This window comes from Neophocaena asiaeorientalis, unplaced genomic scaffold (assembly GCF_003031525.2).
Source record: "Neophocaena asiaeorientalis asiaeorientalis breed wild unplaced genomic scaffold, Neophocaena_asiaeorientalis_V1.1 scaffold43, whole genome shotgun sequence".
Classification (NCBI taxonomy): Eukaryota; Metazoa; Chordata; class Mammalia; order Artiodactyla; family Phocoenidae; genus Neophocaena; species Neophocaena asiaeorientalis.
The window spans coordinates 4,791,783-4,805,441 of NW_020173674.1; the positions used below are offsets into that span (position 1 = coordinate 4,791,783).

Below are 13,659 nucleotides of genomic sequence, written 5' to 3' on the forward strand. Positions count from 1 at the left end.
TTTCTCTCCTGCCACTCTCCCTCCAGCCTGGCTCTCTGCTGTCCCTCCAACACAACAGGTACAACCCTTCTTAGCACCTCACATGCACTGGACTCTGCCAGTGAGACTCCCCTTACCCCACCCCCACCCGGAGCCACGTGGCTCCCTGCCTCACCTCCTGTGTTCAGAGGTCTCAGGAAGGCCCCTCATGACCACCTTATTTCAATCTGCAAACAGCCCCCACCCACCTGGCTTGACTTTGCTCCCAGCTGTATCACCACATGACTACCGTGTCTCTGACTTTCTGTCTTTAACTGTCTTTCTCCACCAACACGTAAGTTCCAGAGGACAGGGACAATGTCTTCTTTGCTCACTGCTAATATAGCCAGCATCAGAACGTATGTTTTATCGCCTAAGACATAAGTACTCAACCATCTGAATAAATGAGTCTCAAAAACAGTAAGAGGGGAGGGGTGAATTACAGAACAAAATGATTCCATTTATATAAAGACATGCAAAAATTAAGTTATATTATATAAGGATACATTCACAGATGGTAACACCATAAAGTAAATCGAGAAAATGATACATGCAGGTCAGCCCTTGCTTTGGGGAGGTCAGAAGAGGTAGGAGTGGTCGGGGAGGTCATACAGGAAGCCAAAGGTAGTGGCAACATTCCATTTCTTAAGCTGGTCAGTGGGTGCACAATTGGTAGTTTTAACATTTAATATCTGTACCCATGCTGACATATACTCCTTGAACATATGATCTCATTAAAAATTGAAACAAAGAACGGGTTAGAGCAAGACAGGTCAAATCCAGCCCACCACCTGTTTTTGTAAATAAAACTCTACTATAAGACAGCCACCTTCGTGTGTTTCATGTTGACTGTGGCTGCTTTTACACCACAGCAGCAGAATCGAGTAGTTAGAGACCGTATAGCCAGCAAAGCCTAACATATTTACTGACTGGCCCTTTACAGAAAAGAGTTCTCTGGTTATAATGTGAAATTTGAAAAGAAACTGAAAGCAAAATTTAAAAGAGCCAATCTTCTGTTAAAAAACACTGATCTCTCAAGGACTTCCCTGGCGGTCCAGTGGTTAAGACTATGTGCTTCCACTGCAGGGGGCATGGGTTCGATCCCTGGTTAGGGAACTAGATCCCACATGCCTCGTGGCACGGTCAAATAAATAAATAAAAGTTAAAAACGAAAACAAAACATTGATCCTTCAAGACATGTGATTATCTCCAAGAGCACAGTACACTGAAAAAATATGGTTCCATATAACACGAGGGATTCCAAAGCAAACGGGGTTTTTATACTGTCTTAAAGCAGCAGAGAGATTTTAAAGATGAATATTTTAGAAAGCAAAGTGCAAAACCTCAAATTTATGATCTCTACTCCCACCCCAGTAAGAAAATATTATCACATTTTAGCAAATAAAATCTATATAACATAATCCAAATTTGGGAGGAAAAGGAAGACAACAACAACACGACCACCGAACTCTACAACCTGCCCTCACCCACTTCGCCATCATCCTATACTTCCCCAGGGCAGCTAGGTAGACCTCGAAGGTCCTCTATGATGCCATAATACTCCATTTCACTTTTTCAGGGCATTTCACTGAAGCTTTTATTATTCATCTCTGAACTTATTTCTGTTGTTATTAGGAAGAAGACTGATAACAGTAATATTAAAACAAATATTACTGTGTACTAGGCATTGTGCTAGTTCGTTTATATTTAATATTCATTTCACAAACAGGAAACAAAGGAACAGAGATGTCATCTAACATTGATTACACAGCTGGAAGACTGTGGAAGCCAGAACTCAAAGTCAGCTATTTTAGCTCCTGTGCACTCTTGACCTCCACAAGACACTCTGAATTGAGAACAGAGAACAGATATTAATCTGTGAAAACTTCCTTAGCTTAAAATACTATCCCTATGATAGGTGCCAAATACATAGCTGCTGTATCCATCTAAGAGTATAATAAATCAAGGATGAGAGGTCCACAGTAGAAAGGGGGGAAGGGGGTGATTCAGAGAGTATTGTTTAATCAGAAGGGATTGGGTCTCATCACAGGCAACAGAGGCAGATGTGACCTGCCCACTGTCCAGAGGCAACAGAAACCCTATGTATCTCTAAGTCAACAAAAGTAAACCAGGAGACACTACACTCCCTCATCTACTACAATGACAAAAACAGATATGTACTACCACTAAAAAACAAACAACAACAACAAACAAAACACCAACTCAGAAGTTTGTCATTTATTCTTTTTTCTTTAAATTTTTATTGGAGTATAGTTGATTTACAATGTTGTGTTTATTCTTAACTCGCCTGAGTTCCAGCTATGATGTTATTGTTGAAACAAATGACATTTGAAATTACGGTCTATTGGGGCCACCGAAACCCTAAGGAATCACCCAGGAACTGAGATTTCTCTGCTGCCTACAGGTCCATTTTCCAGAATGACCTAAATCTTTCTCTAATAATCAGTGACCTCCAAAACCATGATTCTCATAAAAGGAAGCCCCAAACAGCCACTCAAGTCAATACTTGTCAATGTTCCTCGCACCACTGCCTCATCTGGGGACTGAAGGCCCAGATTTCACCAAGGTCCAGCCAATGCCTACTGACTACACTAAGCCTTCCAGGACAGAAGAGGCCACCCCGGAGTGTGCCTTAGTGGCTAGTGTAACTGCTGCCTACTCACCCTGATAGGGTCTCAGAGGGCCATGCATTCTCAGGCAAGCTCCCCTTTCTCTCCTTGTCAGTGTGTCGCATTACTGTTGACACCAGCATTATTGTTCAGATTTACATCCAGGTCCAGGGAACTCCAGGCTCCCACTAGCAATCCACACAGCTTTCTCCAAGTCTGACTCAACATTCAGTCATACTTTTACTTCTGCAGGCTTACTTGCTTTTACTTATTTATTTATTTATTGCCGCCTTTTTAGTTCGGCTGCCTAATGTTTCAAAAAAACAATCTCATTCATCTTTCCTTTGGGCCACCAGATTTCAGGGCAGTCAGCATCTGGTGTACACAAACCATTCCAAGTCAATACATATTACCGCTGTAAGATATTTTGGAATTAGTAATACCCTAGTTTTCTCCAGAGTTGTTGAGAAATACAAAATCAGAGTCTCCTTATATCAGTAAAAAGATGTTCAGAACCTATCAAACTTTATTTGTATAAAATCAGTCGATTGTGTAGTCTTCACTAATACTTAATAAAACAGATCAACACTAGCCAGCAGAAGTGAGAAGTAGTAAACCTCCTCTACTCAGAGTAACCCCAGATCTTTGCAAAGTCTGTGACACAAAAATGTCCTAGTTAAGGTTAAGAAGCCTTTCGAGTACTGCCAAGATTCCCTTTTACTTGCTTCTTTACCGTCTAGCCAATCTACCTGGTACCCAGATGTCAGTTCATAATCATTCAAAACCTGAAACTGGGCATTGACTAGTAACTCTCTCTCCCCTCCCAGTAAAGAAAAATAAAGGGGGAGGGAGAAGGAAAGGGGGTTTCCGTGGCAACTAAATGCAAGCCAAAGTCAAAGTCAAATCTACAGTCAACCTCGATCCAGACTGCAGCAGGAAAAAATCCATTCCCACTGGAAGCACCATGGATTTCAAGGATGCTCAAGATGTTTAGCATGAACCTACACCAAGCCTCTGATCAGTATGGGAAAAGTCAGTGTTTCAAGTCTGATCAAGATGTTGCAACCAACATCTATGGAGCAAAAGACAATATAGGTCAATCCTATTTGTCACTGAAAAGCAGCTTCACCAGCACGGGAAGAGAGGCACTGCTTAGACACACCAAACCAAGGAGGAAAGTGGAAGTAACTATTCAATACATATGAGAAACAAAGGTGTAACTATTTTATTTTTTGGCAAGAGACTTCTGGCAATCTCAACCACCCAACCAGCAAACACAAGCTCTCTCCTCTCAAGTCTCTAGGGCCTCTCATTAAGAGTCTGCTATTTACACCCCATACAAGTCTAACAAGCTGTGTTCTCTGGCCTCACAGCCAAAAGGACATCTCTTTTGTCAATGCTGCCTCTCCCCATAGACTGCAAGCCTTAAATGCCTGTTCATGACTGAATCCCTAATACAGTTCCTGACAGGGTAAGGATTCAATATATTTGCTGACCAAATAAATGACGACTAGAAGAAGCAGACAGGAGGAGTGGTCACCTGTCATTCTCAGCATAGCCACAGGCCTGATTTCAGGATGAAGGATTAGAAAGTGCCTCCCTGATCTCCTCCCTTTTATATGTCGAGATTTTAACATTTGGTTGGTAAAAATCTGTACAATTTTTATACTAACATTCTTCCACTCAATAAACTAGATCATGCATATTCTAAGTGTGTGTGAGAAAAGGATCTCTGCCGGTCTCTCTTCTACTGTACCTCACCTCCCCAGGAGGAAAAACACTCACCCACTTGGGTCAGAGTCCAGGGCACAGGCAATCCCCCTTTGCTAGCAAGCAAGGGTCACTGTGTTAAACAATAATCATAGAGTTTGCCTCTCTCTTGCCTTCAAAGGGCAGAAATGGCAAATCAATCCAGGGCTAACTCTCTAGAAATAGGCTTTCATTTAAAAAAAAAAAAAAAGATAATGATGAAGCTGGCATCTAAAAACAGAACTGACAGCTGACTGACAGGATGAGGGCAAAAGATACAAAACTCAAAAATCACAGTAGGATAAGGTTATTTAGCATAGGCACAAACAATCCTAAACACCTGAGCGCACTAAGTTTCAGCTATGGCAACAGATTCTCATGAAGCAACAGGAAAAAAAAAAAACAGTTTCTCAATTATGTTATAAAATAAATTCACTTAAAAAAATTTTTTTAAAGTTCAGTCTCCTTTAAAGTTCAGCACCTGAAAATAACGTACGTACACCATCTTTCCCCACTAAGTAATGTCCAAGGTAGGATCTAGGTATAGGTAGAGCTCACAGATGACACAAAGAATTCCTTGACCCACAAGCAGTCCCTAAAATCTGTGGTCTAGAAGAGTGGTTCCAAAACCTAGCTGCACTTCAGTGCTACTTGAGGAGCTTTTAAAAACATATTCTCACTCTCACCACACATTTCTAGAGGTGGAGTTCATCACCCATGGGCTTAAAAAGTATCCCAAATGATTCCAATGCAGGCCAGATTAGGCCATCTATCTAGAGCAGGGTTTCTCAACCTCAGCACCACTGATATTTGGGGCTGGATAATTTTTTATCAGGGGGAGAGGGTTGCCATCCTGTGCACCATAGGATGTTTAGCAGCATCCTTGGTCTCTACCCTCTAGAAGTCAATACTACACTGCCCAACCCCACAGATGTGACAAGCAAAAACGTCTCCAGACATTGCCAAATGCTTCTTTGGGGCAAAATCATCCTCCAGTTGAGAACCACTGATCTAGAGTAAATCAAAAACCAACCATTTGAGGTTCTCTTAAGAAAGGAGAGACAAGAAAGCTTTTTAAAGCCAAGAGGCCAGGTCTATTTTTTTCTATCCATCTCACCTAAGAAAAAGTAGCGAATCCTCGGCTCACACCAGGGCTCAGATCTTAGACTTATGAGGAGGAGCAACCACAGCCTCTTGTGCTTTTTATGAAATAAACTCTGAGCTGAGTTTTAGCTGAGCAGACGGTTAGAAGAACTTCGCTATCATTCTTCTTAAGGGTAATAAAGCATTGTAAAATTTTAGACCCATATACACACTCAGGCTGCCTCTCAAATATCCAAAATATAAAACCCCAAGATACAAGTTTATCAAAGAAGCAAACTAAATTCCAATCCTGACCAATACTGTTTTAAGGAAGATGTCTCATCTGTAACAAGCACATTATCTTTGTACCAAATCAATGCAAAAATTTACTTTAAAGAGGCTAAGCAAACCTCACCCAGTCAAGCCTTAATTTTATCACTATTCATTTTCTGTCCAGTTATGGTCTGATTCTCAAATTCCCAAGCAGTTAATTGAAACCAGCAAGTTTTTGTTTTGCTATACTTTACACAAAAGCTAGTTTTCTAATCTAAAACAATCTTCTTCCTGTTCCTCAGTAAGTTAAACCAGCGAGATGCTCATCTGTACTTAAGACCAAGTCTTTCAAAAGAACACTTCCCCAAGTGCAACGAAGCAAGCCAAGGCCCAAGCAAGTAATTCCTGCGGAAAGGCAAGCATGGTTTCAAGTGCCAGGCAGAAGAGCACGGGGCAAGAATCAAAAGACTGTGAGTATATGTGTGAGTGAGCGCGTGGCATCCCGTTAGATACTCTAGACTCTGACCAAACACACTGAAATGCAAAACATCCATCCAGGACAACAGCTAGTTCCCAAACTATCCTCACTGAAGTGTATCTCAATACACAGCAACCCTTCAAATCTCAGTAAAACCCAGGAGTACACTAAGAAACTCTAGAATTATTGGGGGCCAATCACACTCAATACGTAGTATCCAAAAAGTACGGTAGGAACAGAATCCGACTGGAGCTCCCGATGGCCTTTTCTTTATTTAACCATCTCTTAAACCATTCCGAGGCACCACCACGAATTACTCCAAAAAACGTTTGTAATTTAATCAATCTTCAACCACCCCTTCTCCTGGGTGGTTCTCAGGCCAAATGACTCTTAAACACACAGAGCTTTCTAAAGACAGACACCAAAAGCCAGGACTTAAACACTCATGTGACTTCCTAATAGTATCTAAACATTTAAAAATCAAATTTAAATTAATAATGGCCACTAATTACTCAGCGTATTCTTCGCGCCAGGCACCGTTTCCAGCTGCTTTACACGTATTAACTCCTTTCCTCCCGACAAACTTAAGGAGGGAGACGCTGTTGCTATTCCCGTATCACAGAAGGAGCAGGGAGTTTGGGTAACCTGCCCAAGGTCACAGGGCTAGAAAGCGGTGAAGCTGAGACCTGAAACCAGGCAGTCTAACCCGAGAGCAAAGAAAGCTCCACCACTATCACCGCTTAGGAGACTTTCCAGTGGCTGGAAATCTGGAGTCTCTTTCCCACTTGCTGCCTACCTACAACGTGACCTTGAGGACATAATCGCAGTCAACTCCACAGTAACAAAACAGCCACATTAACATTAAGTGCTGTGAGGATGAAACGAAACAACTCCCAAGCGCCCCTCCCAGAAAAGCAAAACATAAAGCTCTATCCGACCCACAGAGAAAATGGTGAAGTACCGAGAAAATTACACGAAGCTCCGAGGTTGAAACGTCAGGACACACAGGTACATCCAAGGACTCATTCCGTCCACCTACAACCAAGAGTCCAAGTTGTGATCAGGGCAAGTAGGACCGGGAGGAAGCCCCTCCGAGGGAACGGCGAGAGGGCTTCTTTAAGAGGGAGGTACTTGCGGCCGAAAGAAGGACCACCCCCCTAGTGCATTTGCGCCAGGGAGGCTTTCGCGACCAGGTCTGCGCTGGAGTCGCAACACCGGAGTTAGCAAATCGCTCGGAAGGAGGTTTAAACGCTCCGAGCCGGGCTCTGCGTATCCCGATGACTCTACTGCGAAGGAGCAGAAACCCACAGAACTTGTTTCCCGGAGAACCGCGTCCAACAATGGCCTTCGCGAATTGGCTCGCAGACCCCGTCCGTCAAGTGCGAGGGGCGCATTCTTTTCCCATGGACTTGACGGATCCGGAACCTCTAGGACCCCGGAGTCTGGAGAAACAAATCAGAAACCGAGAGAAACCTGGCTGGGTCCCCCTACGCCGTAGCAACAGCAGGGCCTCCGCTTGACGGACGCTTCGGACCACCAATCCGATAGCCAATGCTTTTTAAAACTAAATTGAGCCAAACCAATCATGGCCGTAGCTCTGGGAGCTGCAAGCGAACCAATGGGGTAGCGAGACCGGCGGGCAGGCGGGTCGGAGGGCCTGGAGGAAACGGGTGATGACGTGAGCCACAATGTGTTTCGGCGGCGGCGACTTTTCGAGCTGGGGAATTAGCTCAAATGGTAGAGCGCTCGCTTAGCATGTGAGAGGTAGCGGGATCGACGCCCGCATTCTCCACGGCTGAATTTTATAAAGGTTGAGGGGTCGCCCGTCGGTGATGGTCACTTTGTTCTCAAAGGCGGCGGCAGTACCAGGAGTTACACGGGCAAGATGAGGGGCCAGGTGTCCCAACCTTGTGCGCCCAGTTCCGTGAAGGAGGAGAACTGCAGAGACGCGGGGGTCTTTGTTTTGCCTCGCGGAAGGATTTACGCAGGAGCTTCTTCGAATCTAGTGGGCACTTGGTCAGTGCCCAGCCTGCGGGGGTGCGCAGGGAGCAGACGGTCCCGGCTTTGACGTCTGTGGGAGACGTCAGACTCCACCTGGGCAACACCAGGTAAGTAAAGCAGACCGCAGAGTGGTCGGGGTCTTCCTGAGCAGGTTACATTTTCACCCACGGGACAGGGAGAACAGAACCGTGGGCTTAGGTCTGGGTGGCAGGGAGAGAGACCTGAGACCCCAGGATGGGGCTTTGGAGCAGGTTGGGTTGTGGTGGGAGAGGTGACGCCCCGGGGGAAACCAACAGTCCCAATGCTCAGATGGGTGCCGGGCCTGGAGTCGTAAAGAGGACCCCGTGCAGGGAGAATGGCAGGTTTCCCTGGGGGCACCGGCTTGGTCAGAGATGACCACTCCACCTCAACGACAGGCGGCAGGCTCCCTGCGGGGATTCCCCAGGCTGTCTCCCAGAGGCCAGGCCTGAGAAAAGAGACAGAGCTTGGCCCCTGGGGGTAGCGGGATGGCAGGACCATTGGAGTTGGCCCCTGGGCTGCCTTCCCAATGCTCAGCATCCCGCTGCACCCCTATGCACCCGCCCCAGCTGGCCCTCCACCTCCCTGACTCAGACTCTCTGAGCCCCCGTGCCAAATGGCAGGGAGAATGGAGCTCAGCTTGAACTGGGTCAACCCCAGCACCTGGGGAGCTGGGTCTCTGGTGCAAACATGCCTCTGCCCCAGCTCACCCCTTTCAGCGAGCCTGTGGCTAGAAGCAGAATCTAGAAGGAGTTCATTGCTTGTAGATTATCATCCCAACATTACATGTTAGTTAACTGAGACCCAGAAAGCATTTAGACACCCGTATTGGCTGAGTGACCTTGGCTGGGTGATCAGTGCCCCTCTGAATCTCCAGGTCTTGTCTGTAAAGTACTGGTGATAATACCTACCCGCCTATGTCCATGCCCTGAAGGGCACTGGGCCTCTAGGAAGGCAGCAACCAAGGGCAGAAGTTACTTGCCTTGATTCTACTGTTCGGAAGAGGCTCAGAGCCTTGCCCAAGCCACACAGCTAGTGAAGAACACAGTCAAGATTGAAACCAGTTCAGAAGACATGCTTGGTGCAGAGGGTTAGGGAGAGGGACATACATACAGATAGCCCGGGGTGGGGCAGAGGCAGGCATACCCAGCAGAGGGAACTGCAGAAGCATGGTTGGGGGAGGCACAACTGTTGGAGGACCAGGTCGTGGTGATCACAGGTCTGGGGGGAAAACAATGGAAGGGACTCATAGCAGCTTTGGAGGATACACAAAGGAACTTGGGGTTCATCCTCAGACAGTGAGGGCCAGGAAAAGCTTCGGAGCAACAGAAGGGCGAATTCAGGGCTGGCCATACTTTAGAAAGGATTGTTTGGATTAAGAGCAGCAAGGCTGTGCTATAGCAGTAGCATAGGACCAGAGGGGCAGTGCCTAGCGACTGGACCTAGGAGCAGGGGAGAGGCTGCAGGGAACCCCGGGACAGTAAAAGCACTCTCTACAATGTGATGCTTTAAATAACATTAAATATGAGATGAACCCTGTGCTCTTGAGCAGGACTGAAAACTGAACTTTCTGTTTCTAGATCCATTGGACTAAAAGCTTCTTGAGGTTAGTTTTTGTTTTATTCACTGCTGTACTACAGTACGTAGTACTTAGCACACAGTAGATGCTCAGTAATTCATTGTTAATTTCATTACAAATTCTTTTTAAAGACCTCCTGGTCTTTCTGACTGACCGATGCTCTGACAATGCTGTTTCGCGTGACCCTTCCCTGCAGCTGGGCCCGCCTTGTTCTTCCAATGGCTACTTTTTGTCTGGTGAGGAAGTCTTAAGCCTATCTATCTCCTGCCTTTCCTTTCCAAGTAATCCAGCACAAAGCCTTCGTCCTATTCAATCTGGTCTCTCTCTTGCCTGTCCGTGTCCCAATTCTGGTCCTCTGGCACAAGTCAGTGTTGTTGATGACACGGGGCGGTGCCTCAGAGGGACACCTCTGAGTGTGTGGGCAGGAGGGGGCAGCCAGGGCTGGCACCTGCCCTCCTGGGGAGGAGGTGGCCCAGCCACCCACTGATCCGTGCATCCCTTTACTCATTCATCATCAAAGGACTTGCCGGTATCTGCTTCAGGCTCCTCCATCCCAGACTGAGGTGGGTCACAGAGCCATGTGCACTATAGTTAAAGGAAATAATGCAGGGACTTCCCTGGTGGTCCAGTGGTTAAGGCTCCACACTCCCAATGCAGGGGGCCCAGGTTCAATCCCTTGTCAGGGAACTAGATCCTGCATGCCGCAGCTAAAGATCCCACATGCCGCAAGGAAGATCCCAGGTGCCTCAACTAAGACCTGGCGCAGCCAAATAAATAAATATTAAAAAGAAAAGAAATAACGCAGTACCTCGTCCAACATAAGTGGGCACCCAAAGTCTCCGATTATGATAAGCTCCTAGCCTAACCAGAAGGGTTGAAGTCAGGGAGAACCTCCTGGAGGAGGAGGCATCTGAGTTGAGCGTATCTCCTGAGGACCATGGGGAGCCATTGACAGGCTTTAAGGAGGAGAGTGACTTCAAAAGCTCTGCAGTGGCCTCACCATCATAAAACTTCTAGATTTCTCAAATTGCCACCTTCCTCTTTTTCTCCCTAATCCCTTTGTAATTTAATTTTTAATATTTCAATTTGCAACCCATCTAGACTTTTAAAAAATTATATGAAAAATTTCACACATACTCAACAGTAGAGAGAAAAGTATTAGTGAGCACACGTATGCCCATCACCCAGCTATGACTCCTTAACCTTGAGGAACAGACACAGAGCTGCCAGATCTTAATTCTATCAAGTAGTGATTTTTAAAAAATACTATTTACTATTACTGTGATTTCATAAAAGAAAGGACGTTTTACCACACACACACATACACTCAGATAGGAAAGACCAGCTCAGGATAAAGAAGAGGCTTTAAATTGGATGAGCTTGCCTTGAGAACAGAGACCACCATTGTCTTTCCTTCTGCTAGGTCACCAAGGCTCAGTCCTGATCTGAGGGCTGGAGTGGGGTTTCCCTGGCAGAGGACATGCTCTGGAAGGGCCAGAGCTGGTGCTGGGTAGTTGCTGGGTCAGGTTAGGATGTGTTGAGGCTGGAGAGAAGGGGCCAGTGAGAAAATCTAGGGGGATATGAAGGGTAGGCCCATTTTAACATGGAAACTTAACTCTGTTTCTTTTCCTTTTCTTCACTGCGTTAAGATTCAGTCTGGGTTGCGGCGGGAGGTGAGTATTTCCCTTCCCACCAAAGGACTGGTGATAGAAAGGGGAACCACTAGGGTTGCTAATAATTAGGGCCACCATCGAGCTTGCAGGGAAAGAAAAGAGAAGATGGCCTTTGGGTGTTCCTTGGTGGGACCCCAGCTCCATCATCAGAGGGTGTGGTCCAACAAGGGGGTCCCAGTGCTAGAAGCGCCAGCTGAGTGGCTCTGGAGAAGGAACAGGGGCCAAGTGGGATCCAAGCCCACCCAGCTTCACAACCACCCAGGCTTCTCAGGGACAGAACCTTCTGCACTGCCCACATCCTGGTTCCCCAGCGTCCTGCCTGACAGTGGACGTGCCCCAGATATGGGCACATGGATTTGGTTCAGCTGCCCAGGGCAGCTGTAGACCCAAGGGGGTCTGGACCTCAGGCAGGGAGGAGCTCCCACACCCGTCCTGGGGTTGGAGGCCGGCCGAGATGAACAAATGGATCCCCTCTGATGGGGTTGGTGGGGAGGGGGCCATCACATGAGGGAAACCCCACAGGGCTCAGTAAGGGATGGCAGAGACTTGGGGAGCAGTGGGTGTCACCGCAGAGCTGAGAGGGTTTAAAGGGAAACTAGAAGCCCTTTTGGCCACATTGAGCAGCACCCAGTAGCCAGATGGTAATGTTTATTGGATAAAGGAAGGATTGAACAAATGAATGAAAAAAATTCTGGCTTTACTTCTTTTTCCCCGAGCCTTGGTTTCCTCCACTACAAGCTGGGGATACCATTGACTTAGCTGGGCTGTTGTGAAGTTTAAATGAAATAAGCCTGTTAACTTCACCCCCATACTTGAGAGACAGATTAGACATCACCTCCTCCAGGAAGCCCTCCTTGTCTTCCCAGGATATAACACTGTGCTTTCCCCACAGCTTTGGAAACTGCCTCTGTTACTAGGTTTTGAGCACCTTTAAGGGAGGGAGTCACATCTCACTGCTCTCTGGGGCCCCAGCATGTGACTTAAGTGCAGAGCTCTGCACACAGTAGCCACTTAATAAAGGCTGATAGATTTACTTGACATAGAGTAGGAGGCCAGTGGGTTGACCCTCTGGCCCCCGGCCATGCAATGGCTCTATCCGGGGCCTGCAGGAGAGGGAGGGGAGGACTTCCTTCCAGCGCACATAGGCCACCAGGGAGCAGGGGCCCAGCCACCGCTGCCCCACCCTGGGCTAGATCCCTGGCTTCCCGAGCAGACTGGATGGCTGACCGGGCAGGAGAGTTGCGGGGTGGGAGTTCTCCCCCATGATGCAGCCGCCCCCCGCTGCCCCACTGGCTGCCTGCATCAATACTGGTGCTTTAACGAGCACCTGAGAGTGAGGGGGCCCAGGTGCTCCGAGCCCTGAGCTTCCTTCCGCAGGCAGCTCTGTGGGCAGGAGCTGCTGCCTTGGGCCCGGGGGGCCGGGTGCACTCTAGCTCTGCTGGTCCTTAGCGCTGTGACCTTGGGCAAGTATGTCACCTCTCCCACTCACGGAGAACCTGCTGCATGCCAGGCCCCAACTGAGTAAGGCTTATCTCATGGAAGCCTCACCGTAGTCCCGGGGGGCGGGTGATGGCACCTTGACGGACGGACGGGGCGGCTGGGTGGAGCAGATAAGAAATGAAGGCAGAGGCAGATCTGCCCCCTGCAGTCTACAAAGGGGACTTGAGTGTAGATCCCCACCAGGGGTGGCACAGCTGGCCCCGGCTCGGCACTCAGGGCGGGCTGTCCATGCTCACTGTTACTTTGCACCGACGGCAGGCGGCCCATCCCCAGCAGCCGCAGCACCGGCAAGCCCACCTGTTTCTGTCACCGCCAACGCCGACCCACGATCTCAGGGAACTCCCGGGCAATCTCCTGGGCAATCAGGAGTCAGGGGAGGCTACCCCTCAAAGGTCTGTCCCAGGACACCAGGCCCATCCCCAGCTGTGTCCCCTGGCCCAACAGTCTTGGAGCCCTCGGGGCCACAGCCCTCCTCATCCCACCAGACTCCCCTCCCTCTGCTGTCACCTCGGCACTCCAGGCCTCAGGGCTCAAGGGTGCAATCTCAGGGTCGTGTGGGGAGGCACCTCTTCTGGCTCTTTGTGGTTTGATTCCCGAGTGCAGGGCACCCCAGCACTCTGCCCGCCCTGACCTCCCGCCGACGTTCCGGTGGGGGTG

At 48.0% G+C, this 13,659-nt stretch overlaps 1 protein-coding gene and 1 non-coding gene across 11 annotated transcripts in view; one reads left to right on the plus strand and one right to left on the minus strand.

Annotated features, from left to right (window-relative positions):
- Window positions 1-7,523, minus strand: part of PPP6R3 (protein phosphatase 6 regulatory subunit 3) — a 128,057-nt gene extending 120,534 nt beyond the window's left edge. For 7 of the 10 annotated variants that reach the window (XM_024748902.1, XM_024748903.1, XM_024748910.1 and 4 more), the window contains exon 1: window positions 7,193-7,523. The gene's annotated coding sequence lies outside the window, so the exon portion shown is untranslated. The remainder of the gene's footprint in view (window positions 1-7,192) is intronic. The other 3 variants (XM_024748911.1, XM_024748909.1, XM_024748904.1) reach the window with 1 other exon arrangement.
- A 427-nt stretch (window positions 7,524-7,950) lies between these two features.
- TRNAA-AGC (transfer RNA alanine (anticodon AGC)) lies at window positions 7,951-8,023 on the plus strand. The gene has a single exon. It is a non-coding gene; the product is annotated as a tRNA-Ala (tRNA).
- The last annotated feature ends 5,636 nt before the right edge of the window (window positions 8,024-13,659 follow it).